Source organism: Chiloscyllium plagiosum, unplaced genomic scaffold (assembly GCF_037043375.1).
Source record: "Chiloscyllium plagiosum isolate Xiang-an unplaced genomic scaffold, Cpla_swu_hap1 HiC_scaffold_9, whole genome shotgun sequence".
NCBI classification, from domain to species: Eukaryota; Metazoa; Chordata; class Chondrichthyes; order Orectolobiformes; family Hemiscylliidae; genus Chiloscyllium; species Chiloscyllium plagiosum.
The window spans coordinates 22,080,647-22,099,986 of record NW_028270147.1 but is presented as its reverse complement, the minus strand read 5'-3'; positions in this window follow the sequence as shown (position 1 = coordinate 22,099,986).

Genomic DNA, 19,340 nt, shown 5'->3' with positions numbered 1-19,340 from the left:
TTCAGGACAACATCAACCACAGCACCATGCAACCCTGCCATGGTAACCGCTGCAAAGACGTGTCAGATCATCGACAAGGATATACCATTACACATGGGTACCCCAGCCACCATGTGTGCAGCAGATACTCATGCGACCCGGCCAACATTACCTGCAGCATATGAGACAAAGATGCCCCAGGGCATGGTATATTGGCGAGACCATGCAGACACTACAACAATGGATAAAATGGACACAGAGCAACAATCACCAGGCAGGGGTGTTCCCTCCCAGTCAGAGAATACTTCAGTGGTCAAGGACATTCAGTCGCGGATGTTTGGGTGAACATCCTACAAGGTAAACTTCAAGATAGGCAACAAATGCAGAGTTTGTCAAGCAGAGGCTGATAACCAAGTTCGGTAATCATGAGGACAGCCTCAACAGGGATCATGGGTTCATGTCACACCACAGGTGACCCCACCACACCATATACACCCTCTCACAGGCATAAACTCCATCACACTCATGCACACGCTCTATCAAACAGGCACACACACTCTCCCACACACTAATAGATCAAGGGGGCTGAATTTGCAGATACATTCTACTTTGAGCATGCTTTTGGATTAATCTGTAGACCGTCCATGTGATATTTTAGAAATTCCTACTTTGGAAATAGAACTAGTCTGACTTCAGTTTGGAATACAGACAGACTCGAACCTCACACCTTTAATGCTTTGTCTGAGCTGAGATGTCACTTTTTTAGATACTGATAAAATCTTAAGTTATCTGTCTCAGGGTTGTGACGTGAAAGAAGTTCTGGGATTTATATATTAACAAACCAAAACATGCAATCTATTCCAAGCGATAAAAGACTTAACAGCAATCTAAGTTTGTTCAATATGTCGCATCAGTTTTATGACACGTTGATCATTGCTATAAATTCTGTGTCTTGTGATCCTGCACCACTAGCTACCTGATGGAGGTGCAGCGCTCTGAAAGCTTGTATTTCCAAATAAACATGTGGGACTAAAACGTGGTGTTGTGTGATTTTTAATTTTGTTCACCCCAGTCCAACACTGGCACCTCAGCATCATAAGTTTCTAAAGTCAATGTTCAATTCAGAGACGATAGAAGAGAGGGCGTTTAGCCAAAAGTTAGGTGTCAGAAGTTAGATGTGAGACTGTCATTGGTATGTGAAACCAAGATGAAGCAGTGTAGAAGAGCAAAGGCAGGGTCAGGGTTGAAACAGAAGGGAAGTTAAAATGGCAACTGGACTGCGTACTGGAGATGAGGATGAGGATTTGGGAGAGACAGACACAAAATTATGTTCCCAATATTGATTACTATCTGGTCTCTCCTGTTATGAACAGATTGAGCTTGGATGTGATATCCTATTTCATTTGAGTAGTTTCTTGACGTTGTCCATTTAAACTGCCACAAGAATAGCTAATTAAAGATTTACCAGCACTTAACATTAGTGCCTGAAGAATTGTATCGAAGATGTATTAACATTTTCAATACACCAGAAAATCCACTTAATGCAGAGTCTTTGTAATGTTTACTATTTGCTGTTTACATGAACAAATACTTAACAGATTATTGAGATAGTAGAGTTTACATTTAAAATTATGCTTTCAAAGTAACATGAACCCTAAAATGGAAGTACTCCGCGACAGGTGATTTGCAATTGCATTGATTTGTTGAAGATTAATTCTACAGACGCTAGAAATTTCTGCTTCGAATCTCACCTTCTCATAAATAACCCCTAATTCCCTCACTGTCTTAAATAGGCTGAAAATAAAACACCAATCAGGTTCACACTAGTAACTACAGCATTAAGTTACAAGCTCTGATCGTATATTATGTAAGGATTACATCTTCAATAGGCAAACAAGGTGGCCACCTAGTGGAAAGTAGAAGCATCCTGCTACACAGCAAAACTGAATTTTGTACTGGTTGTTGTTTCAGTAAAATGCAAGCATCCAAGGACTTGAAAATTTAAGGTTATTCTACAGTAGTTTCAAAATTGAATCAATTTGTGTAATGCCTTCCATTTTGAATGACAAACGCAGATTTTAATTGGTATCAATAGAGTACCACCACTCCATTTTTACAATTTCATGAGCAAAGTGAAACAATTGTTAAAATAGACATTTGTCAATTACTGAAAATAGCTAGTTAAACAATTTACAGCACTATCAAGATCAGACAGTGGAGAAAACCAAAGCTCAAAAGAAAATAGGAGCTGTTAATTGTCTTATTTTTAATTCAATTATGGGACATGGGTGTCACTATCTGGGCCAGCATTTATTACCATTTAGTTGCCATTCAGAAGGTAGTGGTGATCTGCCTTTTTGATGTAAGTAGACCCACAAGATTGTTAGGGAGGGAATTCCAGAATTTTGACCCCCTGACAATGAAGGAACACTAATCTATTTCCAAGTCAGAATAGTGAGTGGCTTGGAAAGGAACTTACCTGTGTATCTTCCATGTATGTGCTGCTCTTTCCTAGATGGAAGTGGTCATGGGTTTGGAAGGTGCTGTCTAAAGGATCAATGGTGAATTTCCTCAGTGCATCGACAGTACACACTGATGCTACTGACCATTAGTGTTGGAGGGAATAGGTGTTTGTGGATGAGGTGCCAATGTGTGCTTTGTCTTGGATGATATCAAGCTTCTTGAGTGTTGTTGGAGCTACACTCATCCAGGCAAGTTCGGAGTATTCCTGACTTGTAGCTTGAAGATAGTGGACAGACCTTGGGGAGCTAGGAGGTGAGGTACTCACTGCAGCAATTATATTTAATAATTATTCAATATAATAAATTTTTTAAAAATCAGGAGAGGTCATAGAGATGTACAGCATGGAAACAGGCCCTTCAGTCCAACCCATCCATGCCGACCAGATATCCCAACCCAATCTAGTCCCACTTGCCAGCACCCGGCCCATATCCCTCCAAACCCTTCCTATTCATATCCCCAGCCAATTCAGGAAAACGTGGAGTTGAGAATCAGATCAGCCACGATCTCATTGAATGGTGGAGCGGGTTTAATGGGCTGAATAGCTACGTTATTCCTATACCTTATGGTCTTACCAATTAATTCCCATAAACAGAGGGTGATTTTAAATATTCTTGAAATACATACAACTACAGATGTAATGCATCCAAAATATAACTGAAGACAAACTGAACAAAGAAATATTGAGTCCTATGTTGGAATTTTACATTCTCCTTGCAAACATGTGCAGCCCAGTTGATCACACAATGTTCTTTCTACTCTGTCACAGCCATATACCTAAGTTCAAAATTTCATAGTAAGGTTGAGAGTAATGTGGTTAAGTCCAAAACAATGCTCTGAAATGTTAGCAAAGCCAATTGCAAAGGTATGAGGAGCAAACTGGCTGAGGTAGATTGAAAGAGTAGATTTTAAGCTATTACGGTAGAGAAGCAATAGAAGGCATTTAAATGAATAATTAATATTCTCAAAAAAATGTGCAGTGAGGGATAAACATTTTCCTGGAAAAGTGGTACAGCTGTAGCTAATTGGAGAATGTACAGACAGCTTTAGATTAAAAAGGGGAGGCTTACAGTGTTGCCAAATGAGGAGTAACCCTGACGTTTGACAGGTTTAGACCAAGGAACTGTTAACATTCTGTGACTTATGTACAAGTTAACATGCAGGTATAGCAAACTATTCGGAATGTAACTGGTATGATAGTGTCTTTATTACAAAGCAAGTATGGAACAACACTAAGAAAATCTTGTTGGAATTATATTTGGCTTAGTTGGGACTAAACCGGTGGATTACTGTATCGTTTTGTGTTCCTTAAGGTCTAGTTAGCTCAGTTGACTGGTTGGCTAGTGTCACAATACTTGTTCTTTCTACAAGATTACTATGCCCTTGAGTTTTCTTCCTGAGAGGAGTTAAGTGGCCAGGCTCCAACTAGGCTGGGTTTGAAAGTTTAATTAGGGCCCTTTGTTTACCCCCAACAGATAAGGCTTCAGGTCTTTTGAAGAAAAACGGTATAATCAAAGGGGAGTGGCCAACGAAATGTGTAGCTAGCCTTCACTTAGATTAGAGTTTTTGGTTCAGTTGTATCAGGGGATGTGTGAAACAGGCTGCTGACCTCTCGCTAACTTCAAACCTGTAGTCATGATTCGGAGATGCCGGTGTTGGACTGGGGTGTACAAAGTTAAAAATCACACAGCACCAGGTTATAGTCCAATCAGGTGATTGATGAAGGAGCGTTGCTCCGAAAGCTAGTGTGCTTCCAATTAAACCTGTTGGACTATAACCTGTTGTTGTGTGATTTTTAACTTCAAGCCTGTAGTTTGTTTCATTTTTATTCTTTGAGCTAAGGGATGTGTTTATTGGGATCGATACAAGTATTTTCAGAACAGCATTATTAAGTCAGTTTTGGATAGAATAAGCTATCTGGTGTTTGGTTTTCTGTTAGTGTTTCATTCCATAATTTTGTAAGTAAATTGTCTGTTTAAAACTTGGCAGTCGAACCTAGCTCAAACAAATAGCAAATTTGTGGTCTGGGCTACCTGCTTAAAAATGTTTTGAGGGGTTGGGCCTAGTCCACAACATTAGTTTGTGATGTAACAGCATGGGTTCAATTCTTTTGAGCTGAGGTCACTGCAACCTTGCCCCTTGCTGAGACAATGGTGACCTTCAGGTTACCCTCACTATCAATTGTCTGTGTGATGAGTGAGCAGTCTATTGTCCTTTCGGTCTATGAAAACTTTAACATTCTTTTGTGCTACTTAGAATTGGGGTGGAGGATTTGCAGATGCAACAAAGGTTCTTCAGATGGACTGTATTTCAAAAGGGAGATTAATCAGAGTGGACCTACATGCTCTGGAGCCAGGAAAGGTGATAGGTGATCTCATTAAAACATGGAGAGTGTGACTTGGTAGATGCTGAGTAATAATTCCTCTGGCTGAAATGTCTATCACAAGGGGTCATATTCTTAGGATAAGACATTACACTGACATGCAAAAAAATGTCTTAGGAGTTACAAATCTTTGAAATGCTTTATCTCAACAGCCTGTGGATGTTCAGTCATTGAGTATACACAAGACAGAGATCAATAGACTTTTTGAACACTAAGGGTAAGAAGAGTTGTGGAAACAGGGCAAGAAAGTGATTTTGAAGTAAACATTCAGCCATTATGATACTAAATGTCAGAACAGGCTTAAGAGGCTGTCTGGCTCCTCCCATTCTTATTCCTTATGCCCTTAAGCATGAAAATACAGACTTTCCAGAAGTCTGATGTTGTTCCAGTTCTGCGTCTGCATGCCAGACTGTGCTGAAATACAAGCAGTTTTGTTTTAATGTAGTGCCCAGTAGGAACTGGTTCAAATTCATTTGCATTAGATTCTTACCACTGCCAGTAAGAACAGAACTATAATTAAATCCAGGCTCCCGAAACTAAAATGACTATGCTAAACAATTGTACCACTTACACTTCATTAAAGTGCAAGAAGTTTTGATTCAACCTAATATACAATAAAAACATTTTACTTTCTGAAAACTTTCAGAAGAAATATGTGGCCAAAGCGAAATGACTTGAAAGCAAAGAGATACAAATTACATCACAATCTGGAAGGACTATCAAAATAATCAACAAACATTATCATTTCTCTCATTAATTGTTTCCACACCGTTTTCCTCATGAAGTCAACATGTTACCATGAACTCAGCATGTCGCCCAAGTGACCATTATCCCCAAATGAGCATTGATAGCCAATATTTGGCTATGTGTTATTAAGAGTTAAACCATTCCCAACTCCATCTAAAAAAGTCTCTATTTGCATTTCCAGTATTCATCTGAAGTGTGGATTTTGGCTATTCTTCTTGCTATAATACACAGAGAGGCAGCAGGGGAATTGCAGCACAGGCCAGTGAATTCAATCTGGTGACCTTTGTGCTTCACATGACACAGGCTACTCAGTGGATACCCACTTGAGTAATCAGATGAATTTAAAAATATTACATTTGGAATTCAGCAGTTTTCAGTAGTCCAAAATTCTACAGCGAGGCCTCCTATTCACATCTCAAAACAACTTTCCAAAAGGGAATAAAAAGCAAATAAAAATGTCAGTTTGTTTTCTGTAATTTGAGCAGTCTATTGTCCTTTAGGAGAAAGATCCAATTACAGGTATGATTTAAATGTTGGATAAAGTTATGACGCTCACCAGAAGCAATTTAACACCAGCACTCACTATCTACTCAATCATGAAAATCAAGCCATTCAAGGTACGAGCTGTCATCACATTTGAGTGTTGTACTGTTTGTGATCGTACATTAGATCATTTCTTGGTTCAGCATGACTCTGGTAAGGTGAACCTTATGCCTTCAAAAGTGGAACTTATGCCCTTTGTGGTCAGAGTGTACCTGTTCTGCCCAATATTTAATTGAACAATCCATGCCTAGGGAACAGGGAAGTGAAATTGTAACTTTACATATCACACACAGGAATGGCCCCTTGTTTCTCCCCTTTCTAACAAAGTTGAAAGTCCTTGTGTTCAAACAAGATGAAACCCAAGGTTAAACCATTTTCTGATTAAATTTAAACCAACAATATACAGTGGAAATATCTACCTCCATATCCTCCATGTTATGTGAAAACAACAAAGTTGCAATAAAATTGCAGAGTATTGGATAATTAAATAGCATAATACGTAATGACAATAAAAGTGAATGGTGCCACGTTGACTAGGAACACAGATCCTAGTGATTTCAGTGGTTGACAAACCATCAGAACATTCATCACATTAAATGGCAGAGAATGTAGAGATAAATTGCATGATACAAATCCAAAAATACCACAAGCATCCTACAAAACTGCAGCCAGACCAGAAGTGGAGAAACTTAGTCAGTGATGTTTGCTTTTACTAAAAAGATTAGACACAATTGAAAAGTATAAAGTAGACTCCAAAGAATTGCTTCTGGATTTACAACAAATGAGTGATGCTGACAGGTGAAGGATCTTATTATGTATAAACTGAAAGAGTGACAAGTTTTTAAACAATGAAGTGAATAAAGCAGGAAGCTGTTGGAACCAAAGCAGGATAACCAGAGGGTATAATTGTAAAATCTCAGCTGTGCAACTACTCTGTGCCAAGACTCTGGAGTTGTACAATAGATACTTGTATGTTTGAGATACTTTCTTAATTCAGTGAGTGGTAGAATGAAACATTGTTAAGGCAAGGGATGAAGAAAAATTAAAGATTCAATGTAGTCCCTGAAAAATACCTCAGATTACATCCATTCATCTCTGGACAGAAATTCAGATAACAGAGGGAATTAAATTAATCCATTTAGAGGCAAGTTACTAATTTGGTCAGGTGGTGGGGGAGAGTTGCATCTTGGACCAGAGCCAGTGACCAGCAATGTGCCACAAGGATCCGTGCTTGGTTCACTGCTTTGACATTTATATAAATGAATTGGTTGTGAACATAGGAGCTTTAGTTAGTAAGTTTGCAGATGAGAACAATATTGTGCAGCATGGTGGCTCAATGTTTCGATACTCGCCTCGGGCCACTGTCTGTGTGGAGTTTGCGCATTCTCCGAGTGTCAGCATGGGTTTCCTCCATGTGCTCCAGTTTTGTCCCACAGTCCAGAGATGTGCAGATCGGATTAATTGGCCATGCTAAATTGCCCATAGTGTTAGGTGCATTAGTCAGAGGGAAATGTAGGGGAATGGGTCTTGGTATGTTACTCTTCAGAGGGTCAGTGTGGACTTGTTGGGCCAAATGGCCTGTTTCCACACTGTAGGGAATCTAATGTAAAAAAAAGGAATCTAAAAATTGGTGGTGTAGTGGAAGTACCTCAGGGAACAGCAGGACCTTGATCAGATGGGCCAAATGGCCGAGGAGTGGCAGATGGAGTTTAGATAAATGTAAGGTGCTCCATTTTGGAAAGTCAAATCACAGCATGTAAGGTTCCTGGGGAGTGTTGCAGACAAAGAGACTTTGGAATGCAGGTTGATAATGTTATGGACCAGACCAGACCACCTCAAAACATTTCAAGAAAGTAGTCCAGACCCTAACTTTGCTAGTTGGTTAAAGCAGGTGTAACACAGATATTCCAGGGGTGATGCAACTGATCAAACCACTTGTTTTTAAACAAAACAGAATTTATTTGCAAGATTACCAAATGAAACACAAACAAAAGAAAACAGAATATAGAATAACTTAATTTATCCAAAAACCCAATACAAAAAGTAAAATCAAACACAGAGAGAATAAGAGAGCGAGAGAGAGAGATGGGTATGAAGGTTTAGAGGGACATGGGAAAAATGCTGGTCGGCATGGACAAGTTGGACCAAAGGGTTTTTTTCCGTACTGTACATCTCTGACTGACTGTAAACAATGGTATCTCTGAAATGCAGATGAAAATATCTTGCAAAATATTGTGAAATATATAATGCTAAGGCTATGTTTATTTTCAGCTTTACAAGTTGAATGCCTCTCGGTGACAGTGAATCTAAAGCCAGTTGAAGGGCTTTAAATGACTGGTTTTGAGGATTACCATAAAGCATCAGGGATTAAAAGTCAATATTAGGAATCAGTAACAATAGAAGCTTTTACAATGAGTAAACGATTATATGTTTGAGTTGAGGAACTCAGCCACAAAAAGGAATAACAAAGGTTTTTTGAATTAAGTAACAAAAGGGTTCTTAACCAATGCATTAACAGTGAATAAATGATTAACTGAAGTTTAAAGATTCATTAACAAAGGAAGCATTAACAGACAGTCAATTAACAATTTTCAACAAAAGCAAAATACAAAGATAGTGGAGAATTTATAAAAAACATTTACCCTGACATACTAGGTATTAGTATTTTATGTGAAAAATTGAATATTTATTGATGACTGGAAGTAAAATAGGAATTCCCTGTAAATTTATTTAAAAAAAATTAATGACTCCTTGAAATAGGTTCAATTATTTTAAAAAGAGAATAGTTCAGTGCCAAAATAATGTGTTATGGCAAAAAGAATGCTACTCATGAATGGGAAAAGACATCAGAAGTTTTTAACAGGTTTGATGTTAATCCTAGGGATGAACATGAGAAAGCAGAATCCAGTAAATTCAGAGGGAGACAGGTTAGAATGAGCGAGAGCTGAAAATGTGTTGCTGGAAAAGCACAGCAGAGAGGAAATGAGCGAGAGGAAATTGAAATGACTGATGTCATGCTGGCTATCTCAATGTAAAGATACAGAAAGACTAAAGACCAGAGGAGGGTTTAAGTGGAGGGAGAGCATTGGAGAAAGTGATAAAGCTTCAATTAGCAGGGAGCACAAAATATAAAATTGGAGGTGGGGGGAGGGAGGCAAAGGGTTTTGTTTAGATGAAAGTACAGGGAAGAAGGATCCTGAGGCATTTAGATTTTTTTTTAGATTACTTACAGTGTGGAAACAGGCCCTTCGGCCCAACAAGTCCACACCGACCCGCCGAAGCGCAACCCACCCATACCCCTACATCCACCCCTTTAACCTAACACTACGGGCAATTTAGCATGGCCAATTCACCTGACCCGCACATCTTTGGACAGTGGGAGGAAACCGGAGCACCCGGAGGAAACCCACGCAGACACGGGGAGAATGTGCAAACTCCACATAGTCAGTCGCCTGAGTCGGGAATTGAACCCAGGTCTACAGGCGCTGTGAGGCAGCAGTGCTAACCACTGGGCCACCGTGCCGCCCAAGAATTTCAACTTGCATTGTACCTGCAAGTTGTTGAAGTTTGATCTTTAACCTCCATCAGCAAACAAAATTCTATTAGATGAGTAAGTTTGCAGATGACACCAAAATTGGAGGTGTAGTGGACAGCAAAGAAGGTTACCTTGGATTACAATGGGATCTTGATCAGATGGGCCAATGGGCTGAGAAGTGGCAGATGAAGTTTAGTTTAGATAAATGCAAGGTGCTGAACTTTGGGAAAGCAAATCTTAGTAGGACTTATTCACTTAATGGTAAGGTCCTTGGCTGTGTTGCTGAACAAAGAGACCTTAGACTGCAGGTTCATAAACTCCTTGAAAGTGAAGTCGCAGGTAGATAGGATAGTGAAGAAGGCATTTGGTCTGCTTTCCTTTATTGGTCAGAGTATTAAGTACAGGAATTGGGAGGTCATGTTGCGGCTTTACAGGACATTGATTAGGCCACTTTTGGAATATTATGTGTAATTCTGGTCTCCTTCTTATTGGAAGGATGTTGTACAACTTGAAAGGGTTCAGAAAAGATTTACAAGGATATTGCCAGGGTTGGAGGATTTGAGCTATAGGGAGAGGTTAAATAGGCGGAGACTGTTTTCCCTGGAGCATCGGAGGCTAAGGGGTGACTTTATAAAGGTTTATAAAATCATGAGGGGCATGAATAGGATAGAGAAAGACATTTCCCTGGGGTGGGGGAGTCCAGAGCTAAAGGGCATAAGTTTAGGGTGAGAGGAGAAAGATATAAAAGAGACCTAAGGGGCAACTTTTTCCACGCAAAGTGTGGTGCGTGTATGGAAAAGGGCATAGGTTTAGGGTGGAGGTTAGTACAATTCCAACATTTAAAAGGCACCTGGATGGGTATATGAATAGGAAGGGTTTGGAGGGATATGGGCCGGGTGCTGTCAAGTGAGACTAGATTAGGTTGGGATATCTGGTCAGCATGGACGAGTTGGACTGAAGGGTCTGTTCCCGTACTGAACATCTCTATGATGCAAACAATGAGATGAACCTTCAGACCAAGATTGCTTTGGTTCAGTCAGTGTTGGTGAAAAGAGAAGTTAAGAGTATGCATACGATATCATCTTGTATTGTGTTAATTCTTAGGTTGTGACAGGGTAGTTCAAGATATCTGTAATCTTGAGTAAATATGAAACATTTCGACGATGGGGGGCAGGACTTGGGGAAGTTTCAGTTGAAATAACGTTGAGTCAGAGATAGTTGACAAGGAAATATATTGTTATTCTTCCACCAACTCTGGGTCAAACCCCTGGAATTCCCTCCCTAATGGTATTTTAGATTAGATTAGATTACTTACAGTGTGGAAACAGGCCCTTTGGCCCAACAAGTCCACACCGACCCTCCGAAGAGCAACCCACCGGACCCTTTCCCCTAACACTATGGGCAATTTAGCATGGCCAGTTCACCTAACCTGCACATTTTTGGACTGTGGGAGGAAACCGGAGCACCCGGAGGAAACCCACGCAGACCAGGGAGAATGTGCAAACTCCACACAGACAGTTGCCTGAGGTGGGAATTGAACCCAGGTCTCTGGCGCTGTGAGGCAGCAGTGCTAACCACCGTGCCACCATGCCATCCAAACTCCAGCATGTGGACTGCTGTGATTCAAATGGCAGCTCACCAGATGGGCAATAAATGCTGGCCAGCCAGTAACATCCACATTCCATGAGTGAATAAAAAAATGAAAGCAATGTGGGTGCAAAAGGAATTTTTGCAGGTACCTGATCAAATACAAGAGGAGAAATAGGAAGAAAGAAAGTTAAAAAGACAAAAAACCAGTAACCCCATTGAGAAAAGAACAGAATGTATTCAGGGTTCCTGAAAGAGATGTAGCAGTAACTGAAGACTAATACAAAAGCAAGAAACTACTAATGCTGAAACTCTGAAATAAGGTAAGTAATCTGCCAATACCAAATAGGTTGGGCTACATCTGTTGGGACAGAAACAGAGTTAACATTTCTGCATGATGATCATTCATCAAAACTGGGAAAGGTTGTACATAAGTAGTTTTAAAGAAGAGAAACTGAAAGGACAAATGAAAGGACACAGTGGAAAGCAGGAGAAATCAAATGATATTAGGCTTAAAAGTCCAAGGAAAAATTGAGTGGTAAAGGGGCAAGTAAAGAAATGAAACATGTGTCGAGAAATGATGTGAAAGGCACAATGATGAATGGCTACAGTCACAAAGCCAAAAAAAAGAGTGAAACTGAAATGAGCAAAGAGAAATGAAACAAAGTCGGGCCAGAGGTCACATTTGTAATTGTTGGGCTCACTGCTGAGTCAGGAAGACTGGAACATGCCTCCTCCCAAAGATAAGGTGCTGTTTCTTGAACTTTATTGGAACAAAGCAGTAAGCCAGACAAGAGAGATCAGAATGGGAGCAAGGTGGAGAAACAGTGGACTCCTCTTGCAGTCAAAAACTCCATGTTATAGTGAGTGACAATTGAGTGTGTTGAGTGGATCTGCATGGTCGAGATTTGGAAAATATTCACTAGATCTGCAATGACATAATGGCACCATTTCAGCTGCTTTTAACACTGACAGAGAACACTCACGTGGATGAGTTAGACTGGTTAGTTACAGCATGGTCTGTCTCCATGCTGTAAGACTCTATATATTATATCACAATGATCACACTGGAAGCATCTAGTGACACACTCGAGAAAATGTTCAGCTTTATTAGCACCATCTCCAGAGACTCAATGAATCCAAACTTAACTTCCCAAATTGATTTTCCAAGACAGCAGAGTCTTAGCAAAAGTGATCAACTACATTCTCGTCTATGTCAACCAGATATCCTTTCCTAATCTAGTCCCATTTTCCAGCACTTGGCCCATATCCCACTAAACCATTCCTATTCATATACCCATCCAGATGCCTTTTAAATGTTGTACCAGCCTCCACCACTTCGTCTGGCAGCTCATTCCATACACGCACCACCCTTTGTGTGAAAAAGTTGCCCCTTTGGTCTCTTTTAAATCTTTCTCCTCTCACCCTGAACCTATGCCCTCTAGTTCCCCACCCAAGGAAAAGACTTTGTCTATTTATCCTATCCATGCCCCTCATGATTTTATAAACCTCTATAAGGTCACCCCTCAGCCTCCGACGCTCCAGGGAAAACAGCCCCTCCTATTGAGCCTCTCCCTATAGCTCAAATCCTCTAACCCTGGCAACATCCTTGTAAATGTTTTCTGAACCCTTTCACAACATCCTTCCTATAGGAGGGAGACCAGATTTGGACACAATATTCCAAAAAGTGGCCTACCCAACGTCCTGTACAGCCGCAACATGACCTCCCAACTCCTGTACTCAATACTCTGACCAATAAAGGAAAGCATACCAAATGCCTTCTTCACTACCCTATCTACCTGCGATCCACTTTCAAGGAGCTATGAACCTGCACTCCAAGGTCTCTATGTTCAACAACACTCCCCAAGACCTTACCATTAAGAGTATAAGTCCTGTCCTGATTTGCCTTTCTAAAAATGCAGCAAACTTCTCAAATGATTAATATTGTTACAAAGTAATTAAAATATTACAACTAATACAAATGACTGTCAATCTGCTTTAAAACCAACATAAAAAGATCCTTAGACTATGAAACCAAGTAACATTGGACCACTTTTGGAATATTGTGTGCAATTCTGGTCTCCCTCCTATCAGAAGAATGTTGTGAAATTTGAAAGGATTCAGAAAAGATTTAAAGATTGTTGCCAGGGTTGGATGGTTTGAGCTGTAGGGAGAGGCTGAATAGGCTGGGGCTGTTTTCCATGGAGCGTCGGAGGCTAAGTGGTGACCTTATAGAAGTTTATAAGGTCATGGATAGGGTAAATAGACAAGGTCTTCTCCCTGGGGTGGGTGAGTGCAGAGCTAGAGAACATAGGTTTAGGGTGAGAGGGGAAAGATTTAAAAGGGGCAACTTTTTCATGCAGAAGGTGGTGCGTGTTATAATATCTGGTTGGCATGGAGGTCTTGGACCGAAGGGTTTGATTCCATGTTGTACATCTCTATGACTCTATACCTCTACAAGTGTTGAAGACTTAGGAAACACATACACAGTTTTAAAAATTAAACATTGATTTATATGATGCATTACTCAAGACAATGTTTAATTAAATATCGTTTTGATTAATGGATCATATAAAGCAATCTTCCTGAATTATATTATAAATAATCATTACTATCCATTTCACACAAGAATAGTTTCTACATGCCATAAAAAGGGGGAATAGATTGTAACTTTGAATTAATAGCCATAACAAGTGAATTTTAATACGAAATGGTGTGATGTGAAACACACATGAGAATGAGAAATGGCAGTATGAGACAAAGGACACGTTATGAACAAAGGAATTATAATACTATTGATTTTTCTGAAGAGAATCTGACTAACTGAATGCAAGAGACTATAAAACAGACTGCTGCCAGCCACTTGTCCACAGCTGCCAAGTAATTGCAGAGAGACACTTGAAATAACAAGAGTTTGCAAACATACAAATATAGGACTCGAAGGGACTCAGCCTAACTGATTTCTTTGCCTCATAAATCTTTACTCCCAATAATTAACATATCACTATTTTGAGTTTTTGAACTGGATAAAGAAATCTGGCTAAGAACAGTAAGTGCTTACAATTCCACAAAAACAAAGACTTTTAGAACCACCCTTCGAGGGGAATTTTGAAGAAGGAAAGAGAAAGAACAAAAATATACCAAATCCCAACACTTAAAAATCAGGCCAAATGTGCAGAAAGCACAGAATTGAAGAAGAATGGGAATGTTCTCTCCCTCCCAAAATCTGCTGTCTGGAAAATGTATCTTTACAAGAGAACACCACCTATTCAACTAAAAAGAGATCATTACTCACTGTATCAACTGTTAACCTTTTTACTGCAGCACAAGGTCTTCAAGCAATGGTCCCCAATTGCTTAACATAGATACTTAATGGGACTTATTTACAAGTATTCTTGAGTTTTAATTGTATTTGAATCTTGATATTTGTCATTTCATGTTAATAACTCAATCACTAAGGAACCCTCAGTAATAACTTGTAAGAAACTAACCACTGTTCTGTTTTAATGGAAGTTTGACTATTGTTCAGCTTTAATTTGAATCCTTACAAATTCAAAACGGGCTACAAATGCTGTATTAATCTATACTTTACTGACAACATTGTGGCGCACTTGGTCGGCCATGACAATAAAATTCAAGAGATTGCAGGAAGAGACAGATCTGGGGCTATGTATTCTATACAAAATTTTGAACATGTTGGAAATTGTTAAGAAAATTACTTAAACGTGTATGGGATCCTACACTTTATAAATACAGGTATAGAATGTTAAAGCTAGGGAGTTATGCTAACCCTTTATACAGTTTGGCTTCAACTGGAGTACTGTCCAGTTCTGGGCACCATATTGTCGGAAGGATGTGAAAGCTTTAGAGAATGTCCAATAGTACCAGAGATCAGAGAGCTCAATTAAATGAATACGTCCAAGAAGATAGGGTTATTGTCTTTATGGAAGAGATGGTGGAGAGCGAATTGATAGAGGAATTCAAAATCATAAGGTGTTTGACAAGTAGATGGATGGAAACAGTTCCCATTCACAATATGATCAAGAACCAGAGGATACATATTGACAGTGAGTGGGAAAAGAAGCAAGGCAACAAGAGGTAGTTTTTAAAAAAAAACAGCAAGTGGTTAAGATCTGGAATGCTACATCTGCGAGGATGTTGGAGGCAGATTCAAATGGTTTTGAAAGGGAATTGGATGAGTGCCTGATAAAGAACAATTTGGAGGACTAAGGAGGAAAAAGGCAGAGCAGTAGGACTAAGGGAATTCCTTTTGCAGAAAGCCAGCATGGATATAACAGACCAAATGGCTTCTTTCTCTGCTGCAACCATTCTAGGTACATACAGCTGGGGAATCCTTCCGAAAGACTTGAGCATCCTGAAGATCTCCTTTGAAACAAGAGAGGAAAAACAGCAGCCAAAGATTGAAGTGTTAGCCTCCCTGATTCAGAAAGTTGGCATCATTCTTCTTAAGCAAGAGAAAGGAAGAGAAAATTTGTTAGAGGTCTTCACAAGGAATCTACGTAGGGTAGATCAGGAAAAAGTCTGTTCCCATTGGCAAAACATTGAGAACCAAAAGATCCAGGTTTAAAAAGTGATTTAAAGAAAAACAAATGCAGCAGAAACAAAGAATATCTTACACAGCAAGAGCAGTGCCTGAAAGAGTGGTGAAAGCAATTGGCTTTCAAAGGGAATTGAATAAGCACTTTAAGAGGGAAAAAATGCATAGCACTGGAAAAAGGGAAAGGGAGTGGGACTTGCTAAACTGCTTTTGCAGAGAGCCTTGATGGGCTCAATGAGCTAAATGGCCTGCTTCTGTGCCCCAACAATTCTCAGATTCCATTACAGTACTGCAGCATGCCATAGCCTCAAGCAAATGTTTGAACAATGGAAAGGTACACACAGAGTTCATAGTTGTGTTCATATCTGGTAATTATTTACCCCCAAAAAATTTGCTTCGTAACAATCCTGGCAACAACTTTGTATGAAGCAGCAGGGTGATCTATAAATACTCGAATGCATGTGAGTAAATGTTGTAATGAGATTTGAACCTGGACATTATGGATAAGTTTAATTATTAACTGTAGTGGGAAAATAAAGCTTCAGAACAATTATAAATGCGACACTAGAGACTACAGAAGCCAATAAGGATTTGGAAGCACTAAATCATAGCTCTCCACCTGCCAAAAATTACTTAACTCAAAATTGAAGTTAATTCAATCAAAAATGAACTTGACTTAACACAAGGTATTTCATAATGTTTTACTTGTGAGTCATTTGAAGGTTAAGATGTCTCAGTGGTAGCACACTCAATATTTGGACAGAAAGTTAAAGGGTCAATTTCAAAGAGAGTTAAGGACACAGAAGTTATGCTGCAGTCATTCAAAACCCAGATCAGACCCCACTTGGAGAACTGTGAATACATCTGGGCACCTCACCTTAGGAAGCTTATATTGACCTTGGAGGGAGTAAAATGTAAGTTTACAAGAATGATACTGGGACTTTAGGGGTTAAGTTTGAGGGAGATAATACAAATTAGGCCTGTCTTCTCTAGACTTTAGAGTATGACCCGATCAAAGTCTTCAAGATAATAATAGGAAAAGGACAAGATGGATCAAGATAAACTGTTTCCACTGGTTGGAGTTTCTAGAACTAGGAGGGGAATAGTCTAAAAATGAGGGCCAGACCGTTCAGGAGAGATGTTATGAAGCCCTTCTACGGAAAGAGTGCTAGATAATTGAAACTCTCTTTCACAAATGCATGATGTTGATGTTGGATTAGTTAATTTTAAAATCTGAGATAGATCAATTTTTGTTCAGCCAACATGTTAAGGGATATGGGCCAAAGGCAGGCACATGGAGTTAGGGTATAGATCAGCCATGATTGGATTGATTGGCAGAACAGGCCCGAGGGGCTGAATGACTTACTCCTGTTCCTATGTTCTTCGGCAATAACCTAGGTTGACACCTCAATGTAATCATGAGGAAGTACTGCGCCAATGGTGTGTTGACTTTCAGATGTGGCATAAGACTAAGGCTCTGTCTTCCATGTAAAACATCCTTGACACCGTTCATAGAGGAACAGGGTAGTTTTCTGGTGATCTAAACAAAATTATTCCCTCAACCACTAGCAGATTATCTAGTTGCTTAAGTCCTATGTATTTCTTTAACACTTCTAGTTGAAAGTTGTTTATCCATCTACAAGTGACAACACTTCAAATGTAATTAATTGCTTTGAAAATCTAGGGATGTGGTTTGAAAACCATTACACAAGTGAAAAAAAAAGGAAATTTACTTGGAACTGGGTCTTTAGAAGACACAAAATGGTCCCAATCTTTATCCAGTATACACACATTTTGTGTCACAGACCAAGGCACTCTTACAAGGAAATCTTTATTCACCCTCAACTATGAAGCCTCCCAATCAAGACCAGAGAATTGTCAATCTTCATCCTCCAGTTTGTCAACTTTTAAGCAATTTCAAATATCTCCACTTGCCCAGATGAAGGCAGCTCCAGAAAGCTTGACACAATCCAGATCAAAGTAATCCACCACCTTCAACATTCACTTCATTCACCATGGATGTAGACCAACAGCAGCATACGCCATCTACAATAGACAATAGGTGCAGGAGTAGGCCATTCTGCCCTTCGAGCCTGCACCACCATTCATTATGATCATGGCTGATCATCCTCAATCAGTATCCTGTTCCTGCCTTATCTCCATAATCCTTGATTCTACTATCCTTGAGAGCTCTATCCAACTCTTTCTTAAACGAATCCAGAGACTGGGCCTCCACTGCCTTCTGGGGCAGAGCATTCCACACAGCCACCACTCTCTGGGTGAAGAAGTTTCTCCTCATCTCTGTCCTAAATGGCCTACCCCTTATTTTTAAGCTGTGTCCTCTGGTTCGGGACTCACCCCATCAGCGAAAACATGTTTCCTGCCTCCAGAGTGTCCAATCCTTTAATAATCTTATATGTCTCAATCAGATCCTCTCTCAGTCTTCTAAACGCAAGGGTATACAAGCCCAGTCGCTCCAATCTTTCAACATAAGATAGTCCCGCCATTCCAGGAATTGACCTCGTGAACCTACGCTGCACTCCCTCAATAGCCAGAATGTCTTTCCTCAAATTTGGAGACCAGACCTGCACACAATATTCCAGGTGCGGTGTCACCATGGCCCTGTACAGCTGCAGAAGCACCTCTTCGCTTCTATACTCAATCCCTCTTGTTATGAAGGCCAGCATGCTATTAGCTTTCTTCACTACCTGCTGTACCTGCATGCTTGCCTTCATTGACTGGTGTACAAGAACACCCAGATCTTTTTATACTGCCCCTTTACCAAACTTGACTCCATTTAGGTAGTAATCTGCCTTCCTGTTCTTGCCTCCAAAGTGGATAACCATACATTTGTCCATATTAAACTGCATCTGCCATGCATCTGTCCACTCACCTAACCTGTCCAGGTCACCCTGTAATCTCCTAACATCCTCCTCACATTTCACCCTGCCACCCAGCTTTGTATCATCAGCAAATTTGCTAATGTTACTATTAATACCATCTTCTATATCATTAATATATATTATAAAAAGCTGCGGTCCCAGCACTGATCCCTGCTGTACCCCACTGATCACCGCCAGCCATTCCGAAATGGAGCCGTTTATCACTACTCTTTGTTTCCTGTCAGCCAACCAATTTTAAATCCAAGTCAGTACTTTGCCCCCAGTACCATGCGCACTAATTTTGCTCACTAACCTCCTATGTGGGACTTTATCAAAGGCTTTCTGAAAGTCCAGGTAAACTACATCCACTGGATCTCCCTAGTCCATCTTCAGAGTTACATCCTCAAAAAATTCCAGGAGATTAGTCAAGCATGATTTCCCCTTCATAAATCCATGCTGACTCTGACCAATCCTGTTACTGCTATCCAGATGTGTCATAATTTCATCCTTTATAATTGACTCCAGCATCTTTCCCACCACTGAGGTCAGACTAACTGGTCTATAATTTCCTGCTTTCTCTCTCACTCTTTTCTTAAAAAATGGTAC